General features: G+C 42.1%; 1 non-coding gene across 1 annotated transcript; it reads right to left on the reverse strand.

Moving 5' to 3' along the window:
- Positions 1-6248: 6248 nt before the first annotated feature.
- Positions 6249-6340, reverse strand: trnar-ucu (transfer RNA arginine (anticodon UCU)). Its single transcript is given in 2 exon segments — positions 6249-6284; positions 6304-6340. It is a non-coding gene; the product is annotated as a tRNA-Arg (tRNA).
- Between the last annotated feature and the right edge of the window lie 11404 nt (positions 6341-17744).

The following is a 17744-nucleotide window of genomic DNA, read 5'->3' on the forward strand; positions in this document are numbered from 1 at the left end:
AAATCCAGTTTGTGAAACACGGTTTTCCACTCATAAAGCCATGCTGACCATCTCTAATCAGTCCTTGCCTTTCCAAATATGCGTAGTCCTTTCTTCAGAATCTCCTCCAAACAACTTCCCCATCAATGGGCTCAAGGAGCTGTAATTTCCTGGCTTTCCCTGCAACCCTTAAGTGCTGCAACAGCATTCGCCAACCTCCAGTCTTCCAACACCTCACTGTGGCTGTTGATAACATAAATATCTCTGTAAGAGACACTGCAATCTCTTCCCGAGCTTCCCATAATATTTTCTGATCGACCTAATGAGCTCCTGAGGATTGATCTATCTCTTACTTGTTTTAATATTCCACCACTTTCTCTTCTCTGTTGAGGTTTTTTTCCAAGACATGGCAATTTATTTCAAAATGTTCCCGGTTTCCATGTCTTTCTCCAGAGTAAATACTGACAAGACTTTTTTTTGTTTATGATCTCACTCGTCTCCTGTAGTTCACACATAGGCGACCATATTGACCTTTAAGGGGCCCTATTCTCTACCATGTTATTTTTATTTAGCCCTTATTGAAACTCACACAAAGGCTTCTGAAATCAACCATATCCACCGTACCAACACCCACCCCACCACAACCTTATCTATTCTGCCATTTATATTCACACCAACAAATAAAATCCAACAGGCTCTAAAACAAATTCTCTTTTATAAAATTTGTTTCTAAGAGTCCAGTTACTTTTTTTTGATATGTTGTTTCTCACTTATTGCAACATGCTCCTGACTTTCTGTCAGGCTAACAGTACTTGTTTTTAGATTGGAAACATAAGGTTTGTGCGAGTTCTTGTTTATCAATAAGAAAAAAAGTAGCTTACAAGGTCTTCAAGTAATAGAGAAGGCAAATTAAATGCTGCCTTTTTTTTAACAAGGGAATGGAGGCTAAATATAGGGAGGTCTTACTAAAACGATGCAAGGTTCAAGTAAGATTACATTTAGAATATTATGAACAGCATGTGTGCCCGAAGGAAAGATATTGTTGTATCAGACGCAGGCCAGATAATTTTCACTCGGATGATATTGGGAATGGAGGGATTTTATAATAAGAAGTGGAGTAGATTGAGAATGAACCAATTACAGTTAAGAAAAATGAGAGAGAAACTGAAAGAAAGTGCAAGATTCTGAAGTGCTTTGATCGGTTAAATGCTGGCAAGTTAGAAAATAGTACAGTGCAGCATTGCAATAGGCCCTTCGGCCCACCACAATGTTATTCTCAACTCATCCCATCTGAATGTACATGGTCCATATCCCTCTATTCCCTGCCTGTTCATGTTTCTGTCGAAATGCCACTTCAAAACTTTACTCACATTTCTGTTTCAAGACCTCGCTTGGCAACTTCCACTCTCTGAATAAAAGATCTTGCCTCACACACATCATTTAAACTTTCTCTTTCTCACCTTAAACCTCTGCGCTCTAGTATTTGAAACTTATACATTGGAAAAGAGATTCTGACTATCCACATTATCTATCCTGTCCTAGCGTTATATTCCTGTACCTGGTCGCCTGTCAGCCTCTGATACTCTCACAAAGCAATCCATCTTTGTTTAATTTCCTCTTATACCTAACACACCTTTAAAAACACAATACTGGTAACGTGTTGATAAACCCTTTTTGTACCCTCTCCGAATCCTCCACATCCTTGCTTTTTGAGATGAGATCTGCACACAGTACTCCAAATGTGGCCAAACAGAAGTTTTATACAATTACAACATCAGATGCAAATCACGATACCAAACGTTGTGACCGATGAAGGCCAGAGTTCGATTTGCTTTCTTTCCCATCTGAAACACTTCTGTTCCTATTTTCAGGATTTCACTGTCTAGCACCAAAATCATAATAGAAACGTCAAAGATTTTACTCTGCCGGGAGGTTATACAAATGTTGATCCCTGTTCCATTATGAAAACTTGGGAAGCTGACAAAGTGTGACATCAAACAAGCGATCAAAGAAGTGGGTTTCAAGGGGTATTTTGTCACATAAAACGAAGTTTGTATCACAAAACTGATTTGACCGAATTTGTTCTGCTCGAGGTCATCATCTTTTGTCAGACTCAAAACGACTCAGAATTTAGTTCTTCCATAACTCAGTGGTTCGAGGCTGGTTTTGTAAACCAGCGGTTGTAACCTCCATTCTCACGGCAGCCTTGCTGAATTTCCTTACAACTTTGCAACAAACATCCGAAGGTGCGTTGTGTGTGTTGATAGGACTTATTTTTGAAGGAAAAGCTGAAAGTCATTTTTTGCGCAGACCAGGCCTCATCCATTTCAGTTTGGAAGTCCACATCCGTGTTTTTCCCCTGAGGACCATGTGGATGTCAATCTTCTGATGCGAAGAATGCCTTCGTTTGGCAGGAAGAAAAACGTGACTCATTAGAAGCAGTAAACTAACGGTGAAACAGTGGGGGAACGAAAACTTACAGGAATGCGGCTGTATGCTCCTGTTCCTTATGTAGAGACAGGAATGCGCTGGAATCCAAATTAAACCGGTCAGAGGCTGGAAGAGCACAGCTAGCCAGTCTGCCTCACAGGTGGATACATCGACGGTTTGCAGATACCAAATATTCACGATTGGGGCAGTCTTCGAAGGACAGCCTCCTGTCAGTTTACACCTCTGCTTTTGTCAACAGAATCGGATTTTAAAGCTAGTAATGAAGAAAGAAGAGGCCAAACGGTTCAATTCCTCATTTTATGTTAGTTGGGATGTCCTGAGGCCTTTGTCACTCTCAAAAGATGTGTCTGTATAGTTCCATCTATGGGTCAAAATGAGGTTCAGTTCTCCGCCAGGTCATGAACAAACGTGACGGTATCTGACTTCAGTCTCTGTCGCTGGTTCATTTGAAATTAAAACTTTGCATGGAAAGTCTCATTGAGATGAACACTTCAGACGTCAGGCTGTGGACCAAGTAGTGGTAACTGGAAAGGAGAATGGATGGATGTTTGATGACTGGTACTGACATGATTTATTATTCTGTGCTGTAAAAGCACGGTGTCACGAACATTCTTTTTCGATAGAAATGTCTCATCACAGGAAAAGAAAGCTATGCTGTTAAGAGAAGACACAATTGCACATGCCGTCCTACCTGGTCGACCAGTGGTTCTAATGCAGCACTTTCACCGCTGTGGTTTGGGTTCATTTCTAGGTCAGGGAATCAGAATTTATTGTTCCTGGTCAGGGTAACAACAAAGTAGAGCATCTTTGACAGGAATCACATGACAAACGCGTCCACATGTGCCTTGCAATATTGTACACGGCCATAAGGTGGTTCACTGGTTATCACTGCTGCCTCACAGCGCCAGAGATATGATTTGCCTACAACTGGGTTGACTGTCAGTAAGGTGCGAACTTCAGGCGCAAATGAAGAGAAAGATTGTTCTGTGAGCGTTAATCCCTGGAGGACTGGGTGTGCATTGTTTGCAATGAATAGCCAGTTTCTGAACTATAGTCATTCTATGTTCCCTTAGTGTGTTGCTTTAGTAAATGTTCAGACCAGGGAGAAAAGTGAGGAAAAACAGTCACTTCCCAGTCAGGATTGATCCATTACGCGACAACCAACGGATTCCCTTTTGCCTGAACTAGCATCTATTTTCCCTACATTGGTAATGGCAGTACACAGCATTAGACCGGGTTTTAATGTGTTGCATTGGACCCAGCATCCTTTCCCAACATTGGCTATACAGGGATATAAAGAGATAATAAAAACATGGATGGCGATGACTGTAATGAAAAGACGTCAGGAAGAATGGACAGTGTTTACTTGGAAACAAAAAAATGTAAAGGAAGCCATCGATGTAGTGAGGGGTAATGCCATTTGAAAAGAAAAGGCGAGGTTTCATGGGTTGGTGGAAAAAACGAATAGATCATGTGACGTGACACCAGGTAAAACTGAGTTGTGTCCGTATGGAAGGTTTCCAGGCGATGAGAATTTGGTGAGAGTAAACAGGAGGGAAATTCTTTCATCTGGATGGATCTATATCAAAACTTTAGAACTTCAAAACCAGCGATGAATGATAAAGAGAAATTTGGAAAGTTTTCCTTTTCCTTCTACAGCAGTTGAATTCGAAAACGATTTCTTCTTCGCTGGAAAGATTATTGAGAAGCTGATCCTAATATATTTGTGAAGACACGTGCAGACACGCGAGGAATGAATTTCACCATGACAGGGAATCTGGGCGGCCATGATGGGTACGCGTTATGTTCACACTCTGTAATTGGTTAAAGTTAATTGGATAGAAAGTTCATAACACCTTCAACTGAGTAGGACTAAGTACAGCATGTGCTGATTGTGAGGAAAGGTTCAGCAGCTTGTTCCACGTGAACTTCTATAAATTGTACAAAAAACTGAGCATGAAAGGGAAGCCGGTTAGCTCAGTCCGCTGCATAACTGGTTTATGATATAAAGTGAAGCCAACAGTGTGGGATTAATTCTCGAAATGTCTCAGCATACACTCAGGATCATGATCTCCCAACTCAGCTAATACTTTAGACGATGGCGATAATCAAAGTGAAACTATACTATCGTGAGTGGGAACTGACCTGCCAATGTAATGCACCTTTATCCTGTCATGTGTTGCATTGGAACATTTGGCTGCAATCACAGAGAAGGGAGTGAGTCCATATACTGCTCACTCATCTCCCCCAAAATATCCATTAACAAGACACGAAAAATATTCCTGCTGCAATTCTGTAATCTTCACAGCAATACTTAAAAACATCGTTATCGTTTCGATTCCAGTTTTTCTGATAACAGTCAAAATGTCCAATGAGTTAAATCTAATATTTTGTGGATTGCTTTAATGGCCTGTGCGAGCTTGCAGCAACACCGGTAATATGTAAAGAGCTAAACATCCTTTCCAGAATTTAACACAGCGCAGGATCAGCGGTATGAAAGACGTCATTGTTTGCAAAAATCACCTCTGTATCTCTATTGAGTGTTGGATATTCACTCAGGGAGTATTTATGGCTGGTCTTAAGTAACTGAGGCATTTCCTAAGGACAGAGCACTCCAAGAAATCATATTTTTTTAGAATAAATGTTGTTTTACTCAACGTTCTTTTGTAACTTTTAAATATATATGCACAGACATATACATGCATGCGCACATACATTTATATCTGTGTGGATATATAAATATGCGCATATATGTGCATGTGTATGTGAATTCAGGACATTAGTAATGGATAGTTGGCCATTTGAATGTTCTTCCTATAGAATGTGAGAGCGTAGAGATTACAATAATGTCCCAGAAATGTGGTGGAAATGTGGCATAGAAAAATGTGGCGGAAATCGACTTTATTGAATGCTGCGTACGTTTACAGTGGTGTCCTGTGTTGATCACCGGAAATGTCATGTCGTCACTGGACTGGGGTTTTCCTTCGATCGGTTTCACTTCGTCAGGGAATTCGATTCACTGAAATTTCACCAACTTCCATCGGCATGTTCATATGAACATCGACCCACACAGCACACAACGACAACAATATTCAGCATACTGCACCCACGAGGACGTGGCATGGTTTTTATAAACAGTGAAGATTGAATAATGTTATGCAAGGGCAACGTGAATTCCAATTTAATTGCTGAAGACGCAAGAATCCAGAGTAAGATTCAAAATGTCAGAACTTCACGTTCATTACCTTGGCCAGAATTCCAGCCCAGCAAAGGGGAAATCTGCCCCAGAAGCACCTGATTCCATGCATTTGCTTGCTCCATGTATCCACTTTGAAACCCATGCGAAGCAACATTCAGCCTGAAGGAGAACTTGTCAGAATTCTCCACAGTCTGATCTAAAGCTAAAACAAGAGCTGTCTATTCCAGTTGGAAGGGAAGGGATGTGGAGGTGAGACCAAAATATTTCGTGGTGTTTAATTCATATTGTTATCATTACGATTGTTTAAAAATCTGGACCAGAAATGGCACAGACACAAAGGAGCCCATTGTTAATACCGATCTGGCCCCGCTCCATGATTCAATATCATCATGGCTGACACAACAATTTTGTGTCTTTTTCCAGCCTATCCACATCATCGTGTTGTCTACTGACTAACAGATGTTTATTGATCTCTATCATAAATAGACATCAAAAGTTTAAACTTGTGAGAGGAAAATATTTCGTTTCGAGACAGTTGGGTTTCTGCACGAATATTGTTGGTTTTGCAGATGAGCAGCTGAGTCTGCTCTGACCATCTTCCAAACCATAAACTAAAAGTCGACTCTGATGGGACTCGAACCCACAACCTTTGAATTACAATCTGAGCAGTGACATAGAAGTCCAACGCGCTATCCATTGCGCCACAGAGCCACGCCTGCGATTGCCTTTGAACACACAAATTTGTGTTTGACCCATTGCGTTCAGGACACCCATCTCGCATCTGTCTGTCCTGGTTACACTTTCCAGTACCTGTTCCTTATCCACGTGTGCTCTGGCTCTTCAAATGTACGTCTACAGACTGCTGGAATGTTCTCATGACACGTAGCTTTACCACATGCTCAGATAATGATTTCCAGATTCGCAACACTCTACTGGTGAAAGCATTGTCGCAAATTCTCCTCAAAACATCTTGTCTACTGTATTTCATTTATGCCACTGTATTCCTTCCAAATATAGTCTGATCCTTCTCATACATATATATCCTTTTCATAAAATGTGCACGTTAATCGGTTACTCAAAGAGCCTTCTCTGCTCTTCGATAAACATCCCCCAACCTAGCTCGTCTACCTTCACAATGGAAATGGTCCAGCCCTTGCCATTCCTGTCATCTCCTCTGAATATCTCATCCTGCAATCAGAAGCTTCCAGCAATCTGGCGATTGCAACGGACAAGCAAAGTTCCCTGAAGTAAAGCCAAAAGGTCTGAACAAAATCAACAGCTAGTGTCCATATCTCATGAAAAGGAAAGTTAACATTTCGAGTCCAATGATCTGTCTTCGGAATTGATGGGATGGACGGGTGGGTGGAGAATGTGGAAGAGGGCGGACGGGTTCTAAAATGATTGAACTCGATGTTGGGTCCTAACGTTTGCATGGTCTGTCTGTATAAAATGAGTTGAAGGTATTCCAGCTTGAGTTATTCCTTGAAGGAGCACTGCAGCAAACCAGAGACTGGAATAGTGGCCTGGGAACACAGTGTCTCGATTAGAGTGTGGCTGGAATTGTACAGTAGTTCAGGCAGCATCCGAGGAGCAGCAAAATCGACGTTTCGGGCAACAGCCCCTCATCAGGAATACAGGCAAAGAACCTGAAGGGTGGGAAAACAGTGTAATGTTGAAGTTACAGGAGACTGGAAGATCGGGATAGTTTTTGTTGATTCTGGACAGAACGCAAGTAATCTCAGTTTTGTCACCGACTCTGTTTTCCTCTCTCCATTTCAGAAATATCACATTCTGAGCAGGAAATGCAGTTGCTTCTATTGAACGAAGTGCAGACAAATCTCTGGAAGATGTGACTGGAAGCTTCCACATGTGATGAGAGACATGAGAAACTAGCAGGAAATGTAGCTTACAACATAGAACGTTACAATGCAGTGCAGGCACTTCGGCCCTCGCTGTTGCAGCGACCTGTAAAAATAATGTGATGTCCATTGTAATGGGAAATTAGCATTTATTTCGAAACCAATAAAAGCACAGGGAAACAAAGAAGTAAGAACCTGACTTTGCAGAGGCAAGTATTGCAGACTGAAAGAAAAAAATGTAAAGTTAAACCGAACTAATGGCAGACTTACAGAGCCAGTAAACGACCATATCACCAGACAAGGAATGGGGAAAAAACAACTCTGTATCTGGAAAGGAACTCGAATATTTCAGGTCCCTGACATTGAGGTGTTGATAAGAAGAAGCGAATTCTATTATCAAGGGAAATTGTATTATATGTGGAAGGTGCACCAGTTACCATTTTGGTAGATACAGGGGCAACATATTCAGTCCTTAAATCTCGGCCGTTGAGAGAGTCGACGCAATGGATGCATCAGGATTCATGACACGGGAGAGATGAACAGCACCCCTATGGTGTGAAACCAGTAATGGTGAAACATTCCAATTCTCATTTCATTTCTCGGAATTCTGTTCTTTAAATCTGACAGCTGGCGATCTCATAGTGAGTCTGTGGTCGGATTTGTGCAGTACCCCCGACAGGCTTGCAGGTAATACAAAAAGAAGATTTACCAGCGCAGGCTGTAAAATCCGACTCACGACTCCTGATGCATGGCTATGAGTGATGATTACCCAGAGAGCCATAAGTTCAGTGAGCGATTCGCTCGCCCAGGTTGCAAGTAACCATATTAATCCCATTAACCCCGATTTTCTTGCTGGAGATATGAGGCACTGCTCAGCACGCATAAACCGTCATGGCCCTTACAAATCATATGAGAAGGATTTTTTTAGGAGAATGTTTTAACCAGGTCAGTTATTATTGTGCAAATTTTATTAGAACGATCACAGATGTGCGGTCAGTGTAAACTTATCCAAAATATCTGTCGGGCAAATAGAACCCATTTTTTAGATGTGGAACGCTCCTATCCTCAAGTACCATTGGCGAACACATCCAGTGACATGTGGCAGGATTTCGGACCATGGGTACTACTGGCACAAAAAAAAAACAAAAGCTTGTGCCTTCAGGGACGATGTGCATATCTGCTTCAGTCCAGATATAAGGACATATATGGAGAAACTAAATTGGCTAACTCAGGCAGATCGGGCAGTCCCGGTAACCCCCGCCAAGAGGGTAGCCTAGTGTTGAGCTACGGTAGATGTTTCGGATCCAAGATTAAGTAGGGTCCCTACTGAGTGCAGGGCAAAAGACAAACGTGATGTGGGTTCATACGAAGCCTTGAATCCAAAAGAATAATCCCGAAGTCTCAGTATCGATCTTGCAGAACAAAAGACTCGTTAAAACCCGAGGCTGGAAAAGGAATTACTCCAGTCGTTGACTCCGTCCTGAAGGATGAAGTGATAATTCCCTGTGGATAATCACCGGTGAGTGCCCCCATTCTTCCAGTCAAAAAGGCAAGTATTCCATTTAAATGGAGGTTTATTTTTAGATTAGATTTACAGTCTACAAACAGGCCCTTCGGCCCAACAAGGCCACACCGATTCGCCGAAGTGCACCCCACCCATACCAGTACACTAGGGGGCAATTTAGCATGGCCAATTCACCTGACCCGCACATCTTTAGCATGCAGGAGGAAACCGGAGCCCCCAGAGGTAACCCACGCAGACATGGGGAGAACATGCAAACTCCACACACTCAGTTGCCTGAGTCGGGAATTGAACCCGGCTCTTAGGCGCTGTGAGGCAGCAGTGCTAACCACTGTGCCACCGTGCAGCCAGCAGGTAGTCAATTATGCTGTTGTTCCGCCCGCCCCAAATGTTCCTAATCCTTGTGCAATATTACCCAAATACAACCGGATAGTAAATGGTTCTCTGCTGTGGATTTAGCAAAAGCCGTCTTTATTGTAGCGTTACAACCAGACAGTCAATTCTGGTTCACCTTTCCATTCAAATGCACATCGTATACATTCAGGTGAATGGTCTCTTTGCAGTATGAACTCGCTTGAATTTCAGCAGATTTCCAGAATCAATTAATTATTTCAAATCACAGCGGACGAATGGTCTCTCCTCTGTGTGAACTCACTGGTGCCTCAGCAGGCAGAATGACTGAAAGAATCCTTTCCCATTCTTAGAACAGGCGAATGACCTCTCTCCACTGAGTTCGCAGATGTAAAGTGAGATCAAATGACGTCCTGAACCCATTCCCTATGAGAGAGTACTTGAATGGTTTCTTGTCAGAGTAAATACGTTGAATGTACAGCAGTTCGTGACACCTTTTAATGCCCTTTTCATACTCTAGGCCATTAAATGGTTTCTTGTCAGTGTGAACCCACTGACGAGTCAGCAAGTTAGAGAACTGAGCAACTCCCTTTCCACACTGAGAACAGTTGAATTGTTTTCCCCTAGTGTGGTTGCCCTGATGAATCTTCAGGGCAGACAAGTAATTGAATCGTCATCAAATTTCCGCAGTTTCTCTCCAGCGTCCCTCCAATTATGCCTCGATATTTCAGGTAGTGAATACTTGCACTCCACTGTGAATTTACCTTTCTGCTTTCATTTTCAAAGGCGGGAAAGTTTCAGGCTACATGGAACAAAGCAACACCTTCAAATTCCGATGTAATGCTTCGTTTCAGTTTCCCAACAGCAAATCCTCATCTTTGATACCACTCAAATAAATCCAGAAATATCTCAGTAAGAGAGGATCCTCAGAACACCACAGCATGTGATTTTCATTCTCCATGGATGTGGTTATTCCAGAACAGGTCAGCATTTATTGTTCATTCCTGATTTGACTGGATAAGGTGATGATGAGCTTCCATCTTGAACCACAGTTTTTGTGTGCTGACGGCAGATCCAAATTATAGGTAAGTGGAATCCACAGTTTTGACCCAGTGATTCTGGAGTAATGGCAATATATTTCCAGATCAGGATGGTAAGTGGCCTTTCCTATCTGTTGAGTGCCCTTTTCCTTTTAGATGGATGCAGTTGTGAGTTTGTAATGTACTTTTGATGGAGCCTTGGTGAATATCTGCAGTACATCTAGTGGATTGTGCAGACTGCATGTCGGAGCGTTTGGTTATGGTGGGAATTGATGTTTGTCGATGTTTTATTAGTTATGTGTTGCTGCTCAATTCAGCTGCTCTGTTCTGAACGGTTTTGAGCTTTTCAATATTGTTACAGCTGCAGTAAGGAATCCTCAAGAAGGTTGGGATTTAAATATTTCTTGCTACTCAGATGCTGACTAATCTGTTGTGCTTCTCCTGTACATTGTTTCTTTCACACTGAAATCATCCAGGCGAAAAGGAACTATCCCATCATGCTTCATTCTGTATTGTAAAGTAGTAAACAGTTGGTAGGGAAAGAAGAAAAGAAAGAGAAGAACATTTGGTCAATGAGGTGAACAACGATCTCGCTCTGAGAGTGAACAGCGGTTAATGGAGACTGCCAGTGACAAATCATCGGTGGCGTGTAATCGCAGGCTATGTGTTATTCAGGCTTTAGGAGTCAAGACAATCTCTGACTATGACCTGCTCCTGTGGCCGCAATGATATACGGCTGCTAAAGTTAGCTTCTCAAAGACATTGTGACTTTCACTGCACCAAAATAGGACTTTGGACCCATCTTCCAAATGTCCATCATGAAGCAACGATCCATTCTCATCCCATTATTTTTCAGAAATTGGTCTGGAGCTTTACGCACTCTAGTACTCCAAGTGATCAGCGAAATATTTTTCTAATTCCACCACCTCCAGCGAAATGCTATTACCAAACATACATCCCCCTCCCCGCCCTTTGTCCGCCTCCCCCGCGGAACATTCCCTCCAGGGCATTGTGGTGCACTGCTCCTTCTCTCTCAACACCTCCCCCAAAGTCCATGGAAGCTTTCCCTAAAATTGCGGAATATGTGACACATACATTCATAGAACATGAGAACGAGGAGCAAGGCTTTGCCGCACAGGCCTTAAAGAATACTTCGCCATTCATTCAGCTCATGCCTGATCTTTCCATGGACACGCATCCACTTAACCAAACTCTGAAGGTAATCTTTACTTCCTTTATTGTTCAAAACAAAAGCAGCCCGAGCTAAAAAAAAATTGATTGATGTCGCATCAACTACATCGTTGGGCAAGCTCTCCATCGAGGAACAACCCTCTGGTTGAAGAAATTCCTTCTCAATTCAGTCCTATATCTCGTTCTAATCCAAAGGCTGTGCCCTCTTGCACTAGTTTCATCTGCAAATGGAAGCATGCTCTCGTTTTCTATCTCACACATGACCTTCATAATCTTATACGTTTCCATAAGATCCGGCCTCATTCTTCTAAATTTTCGGAATAAGCCTATTCCACATACCCTCCTGTCATCAGCGAACACCTACAAATCCGGAATTCCATCTGCCAGAATATTGCCCCTGAACAGCACGTTGTTGAGGCCATTTTTAAAATCTAAGTACTTCAATTCACTGCGTCCCGCTGTACACCATGATCGTAATGCCATCATAGAATTCGAAAAGATTTTGCAGGAATGACCTGCTCTTCATTAACCCAGGCTGCATCTGTCAAATTTCTACGGAGAAGCCCCGCTATTTTTTCCTCGATAAAAGACTCAAGAAATTTATGCACTACACTTGTTAAACAAACTGGTCTATTATGTTGGAGAATGGGTCTGGGTGGGTTGCACTTTAGCGGTCGGTGTGGACTTGTTGGGACGAATGGCCTGCTACGATACTCGAAGTAATCTGATCTAATTCCTCATATTTTGTCTGCCACACTTTTTAAACAGTAACGCCATATTTGTGTTTTCCAATCTGCTGGGACTGCCCAGAGATCAACGAATTTTGGAAAATTACCGCAAGCACATACCATTGCCTTTAGTACCCTGCGATGCATTCTATCAAGTCCTGGAGACGTAACCATCCTTTGCAATATTAGCTTCAACAATCCAACGCTAGTTCTTTTGTTATAATGTCTGTTCCCAGGTCGTCACCAAACGTCATCTCTTTGTCAATTATTGGCATGTTATTAATATCCTCCACTGTGAAGACCGACGCAAATGCCTGATCAATGTCACTGCTATTTCCACACATCCCATAAGGAAATGCCCCTTCTTATCCACGAGAGGGTCAACGTTTACTTTTGCCTCTTTTTTCATTTTGTATTTTACTAGAAACTTCTGCTATCAATCTTTATATTCTGTGATATTTTTAATGCCATGTTCTTTCTCACACTTTTCTGCATTAAATTCCATTTGCCAACTCTCAGCCCAGCTCTACTGCATACCTGTGTCACTGTGTTATCTACAATATCTTTCAGCACTGTGTACAACTTTCCCGAACTTAGTGTCGTCCGCAAATGTACTAACCCATCCTTCTCCGCCCCCATCCAGCTCGTTTACAAAAAAATGACAAAAAGCAGTGAACCCAAAACAGATCGTTGCAGTACACCACAAGCAACAGAATTCCAGGATGACGTTTTCCCATCAAGTAACACCCTCTGTCTTCTTTCAGCTGGCTAATTTCTGATACAAAGAACGACATCCCCCTCATTCCCATGCCTCAGTATTTTGTGAGTCATCTGCCGTGGCGAGATTTATCAAACTGCTAACTGAAACCCAAACGTGCATTACATGAACGGCTTTATCCTCATACATCTGTTTAGTCATCTGGCAAGTTTTGACAAGAGTTATAGCTCAGTTTTAGCTTCCCAGATGAAGATTTGCTCACTGAGCTGGAAGGCTCATTTCCAGACGTTTCGTTACCCTCCTGGTTAATATATTCATTGTGCCTTCGGATGACGGACTGTTCATGAATTCTGCTTTCTATTTATATGCTTGCGGTTCTTTGGGTTGGTGATGTCATTTCCTGCAATGATATAATTTCCAGTTCTGTTTTTCAGCGAGTTGTAGATGAAGTCTATCTCGATGTGATTTTGATGGATTTCCAGTTGGAATTCCATGCTTCTCGGAATGATCGCGTGTGTCTCTGTTTCACTTGTGTTCGGATGGATGCGTTGTCCAAGTCAAAGTAGTGTCTCTACTGATTTGTTTGTAAGGATACCAGTGAGAGAGGGTCACGTCGTATTGTGGCTAGTTGATGTTCATGTATCCTGGTGGCTCGTTTTCTGCCTATTTGTCCATATGCAAAAACTGATGTCATTTCCAAAATGCCATGCAAGAACTTGACAAAAATTGCATTCGATAAACATTGCATTCGCCTGAGGCAACACATCCATCCGAGGACAAGCCAAACACCTACATGCAGGAGACTTAATCGAAGCATGGCATTCCATACAGAACTCCATCAACAAACACTTTGAGTTCAACGCCATCGAATACCCCTTGAGAAAAAAAGAACTGGATATGACATCACCATCGGAAATGACATCACCAACCCAAAGAAACCCAAACATATCAAGAGAAAGCAGGAATCATGAACAGTGCATCGCCTGGAGACCCACTGAAATTGTTACCTAGTAGGGTGATGAAACGTCTGGAAATGAACTTCCCAATTCAGTGAGCAAACCGACCTGCAGTTCAACGATCATTTCACAGAGCTCGATAATGTTTGTGAGTGTCGTCCACCCATTCACAAAACCGGCTTGACTTGCCCTCATAAATTTATTCCATTCGAGATGATTACAAATCTTATCTCATGGAACTTTTCCAACACTTTACCCACAACCGAGGGAAGGGTCAATGGTCTATAATTTCCAGGGTTTCCTTAACTCCCTTTTTTGAATGAGAGAGCAATTTTACTATGCTGTAGTGTTCTGGTACTCTAACTTTGGACAATAACAACATTAATATCAAAGTGGAAGAATCATAAATCTGATTCTTAGCTTCCCAGAAAGTCCTAGGATAAATACGATCTGGCCCAGGGGAATTTAGATTTGTTCACATTTTCAGAGCTTATGGCGCCCTGTCTTTGGAAACTTCAATCCTATTTCGTCTGGTAGCCAGTTTCTCAGTATTGTCCTAGTCAACATTTTGTTTTCCCAGTGCGAATCCTGACTAAAGACATTGCTTTCACTCTTCCCCTATCGCTTCTGACTCCACACACTACTTACCACGACTGTCCTTCATTGGCCATATTTTATTCTATTCATTCTTTTAGCCCTCACATATCGATGGAAAGCTTTCGGATTTTCCCTTAATCTATCTGTCAACAAATTCTCTGTCCCCTCCTGGCTCGTCTTCACTCTCTCTTCAGGTTTTTCCTGTTTAACTTGTAACTCTCAATCTCCATTACTGAGCATTCACATCTCATGGGAACACAAGCCTTCTCAACAAGAGATTCAACTTCCTCAGTAATCGTGACTCCTGCGCTTCACAATTTCCTCCCCCTCTGACAGGTACATACTTATCAAAGACACACAGAACCTGCTCCTTGAATAAGCTCCACATTTCTATTCTGCCCATTCCGTGCCGTTTCTTTGCCAACCTCTGAATGCGTAATCTTATCTAATCGCATTGCAATTTTCTTTCCCCCAGCAATAGCGCTTGCACTTCGATGTATACCAATCCCTATGAAAAACTAAAATAAACATAACTGAATTTTGGTAACTATCCCCAAAGTGCTCACCTATTGCCAAATGTAACATCTTGCCGAGTTCATTACCCAGCACTAAATCTAATTTAACCTCTCCCGTTGTTGGCCTGTTCGATTACACATTATTTAAGGAATCTATTGCAGATACACTCAACACTATCCCCATCAAGGCTACCCTGACTTAGCTGCTTCGAACGATCGACATGTTTATTAATTTCCCACATGATAATTGCCATTCGTTTTTTCATTTGTTATTTATGTCTTTGTTTACTGCCCTCCCCAATGTCATCTTAAAATTTGGAGGCGGATAGACACCGACAAACAGTGACTTTTTCTTCTTAGAACTTCTAATTTCCTCCCAAATCGATTCAAACTCATTCTCCATAGAAACTAAATCATCTGTTTCCATCGGTCTGAGGTTGTCCTTCAATGTTTGAGTTACACCACCTTCCTTACCATCCTCTCGGTCCTTCCAAATTGTCTCATACCAGTGATTATATACCTCCCAGTCTTGACTATGCTGTCTCCATGTCTCTGCAACGTGTATTGAATCGTATTCATTTGTGATGATTTATGCCGTTATATCTCCAACCTTCCAAAAAGTACGAGCATTCAGGTATAGTACCTTTATGGTCGCATTCTTACTCATTGATTAAAAAACATCTATAATAATATCATCCACGGTATCCTTGTTTCTTGCTTCTCCTCCCTTGTCCATTTCTGACCTCCATGCTTAGTATACAAGTGCTCAAATATACCTTCCAGGTGAAGCAATACTTTCCCTACACTTCGCAACAATCTAGTCTACAGCTCATATTGTGGTCGCCACTACCTTGGGAAACGAAGTGTTTTGCAGAATGCCAAGTTCTATTGCCAAAAGTGTCCCTGAGCTTCCAGTTCACTGCTCCTTTAGCACAGAACCATGTTTCCTAGCGAACGTCTTTATCTCAGTCTTACTGCAGTGTTGCATCATAGCTTAGCGCATGCTGAATAAGCAGTAGATCATTTTCTGCTTGAGGACCCCACTACCCTACAGATCAATCTCAGTCATTTTAGAGGCCTGAAGTTTCCCATGTGTTGGCCCCCGACACACTCACCAGGCCTCGTCACACACTACCTTTGGTTAGTCATAAACAGTCTCTGTGAGCAGTTGTTAATGCTCCAAACAGATCATTATCAATTCCTATGCCCAACTGCTCGTCTCTCTCTTTCGGCTCTATCCCGACATCTCGTTTCCTCGTAATTACTGCACCCCCACATATCTTCGGCATATCGACCGAAGTTTTCCTGGAAACCATCAGTGCCAAGGACGAGGTCACTGGACCAAAAATGTAAACTTCGATTTCTCTTTTCAGCATCTTTTCGTCTTGCCCCTGAGGAGGCTGGATACTGTGCTTCTGTAATGACCCCCTGCGCAGAAGACAGAACTGTTTTCATCCTGAAAGTTTCTCTTGTTGATGAATCCCATTACAATGTTTGCCACTGGCATCGACTTCGTAGGTCAATGAAAGTAGAAATCATGTGTTTGGGATTTGTGCCGCCGCTCTGTTCTGGATATGATAAACAACAAGAGAGCAACATCTCCATCATATCAGATGTGAACAGATAGGAATCTGCACAGGAGTTGGAATTAAGTAAATGTTTTTCAGTTGGACAAAATTCAATCCATTTCTCACTGTAATAGCCTGTGGCTATCAAAGCAAATATTTCATAACCACAATTGCTTAATACAGCGTTTTCAAGCTAAAATATCTGAATGATCATCCTCCAGAGTTACAGTACAGTCGTGTCTGCAAATGGAATAACTGACTGAATCACTTTACTTGTGCAGCGAGCAAACAGTCCTCTTGTGGCAAGATATACGGGCAGAATGCAGGAGGAGGGATGGAAAAGTTCTTAAGCAGTTTGACATTGGGACTGAGGAAGTGTTCGCGGTTTTCTGGATTGAAATGGGCATATTCCAAATTCAGGATGAACTTGTATCTTATGTTCCTCTCTGTGACAAGGGAGGAAATTGCAGGTGTTCTGAGCAATGGTTTACTTTCATCTTTGGGTTTGTAGTGGACTGGACTAACGCAAGATTGGGAGAGATAAACCAGAGAATCACCCAGCAGTGAATCTCACATCAATTGAAGGGAACCTTTTGGAGCGAACCTTGAAGGAAAGCGTTAACTGCCACTTCACCAGGCAAGGTTTCATCAGGGAGAGTCATCACGGTTTTGGTACAGAATGTCATACCTAACAGATTGGATTAAATACAATTTATCGGCAAGTGATCAGGTTTTATTTTGAACGAGGTTAGTGAAGTTGATGTTATTTGTGTGAATTCCAACATAGCCTTCAACACGACACCACTCTGAAGACTGGTAAGAGGATACAATTGAAAAGGGATTGTAGGTTCCCTGGCAGTTGGATACAAACATAATTGGTGGTGGTAAGAGACACAGGATGGTGATAGAAGGCTGTTTCTTGTGACTGGAACTGGTATTCAATAATGTAACACAAGGATGAATGCTGGGTCCCATGTCGTTTGTGAATGTGTGTAAAGAATGTAGAACAAGTTCGGAGGAAATGATAAGCAGAGTTGTCGATGATACGAATATCAGCAAAGTGGTTAATA

Source organism: Hemiscyllium ocellatum, unplaced genomic scaffold (genome assembly GCF_020745735.1).
Source record: "Hemiscyllium ocellatum isolate sHemOce1 unplaced genomic scaffold, sHemOce1.pat.X.cur. scaffold_438_pat_ctg1, whole genome shotgun sequence".
Classification (NCBI taxonomy): Eukaryota; Metazoa; Chordata; class Chondrichthyes; order Orectolobiformes; family Hemiscylliidae; genus Hemiscyllium; species Hemiscyllium ocellatum.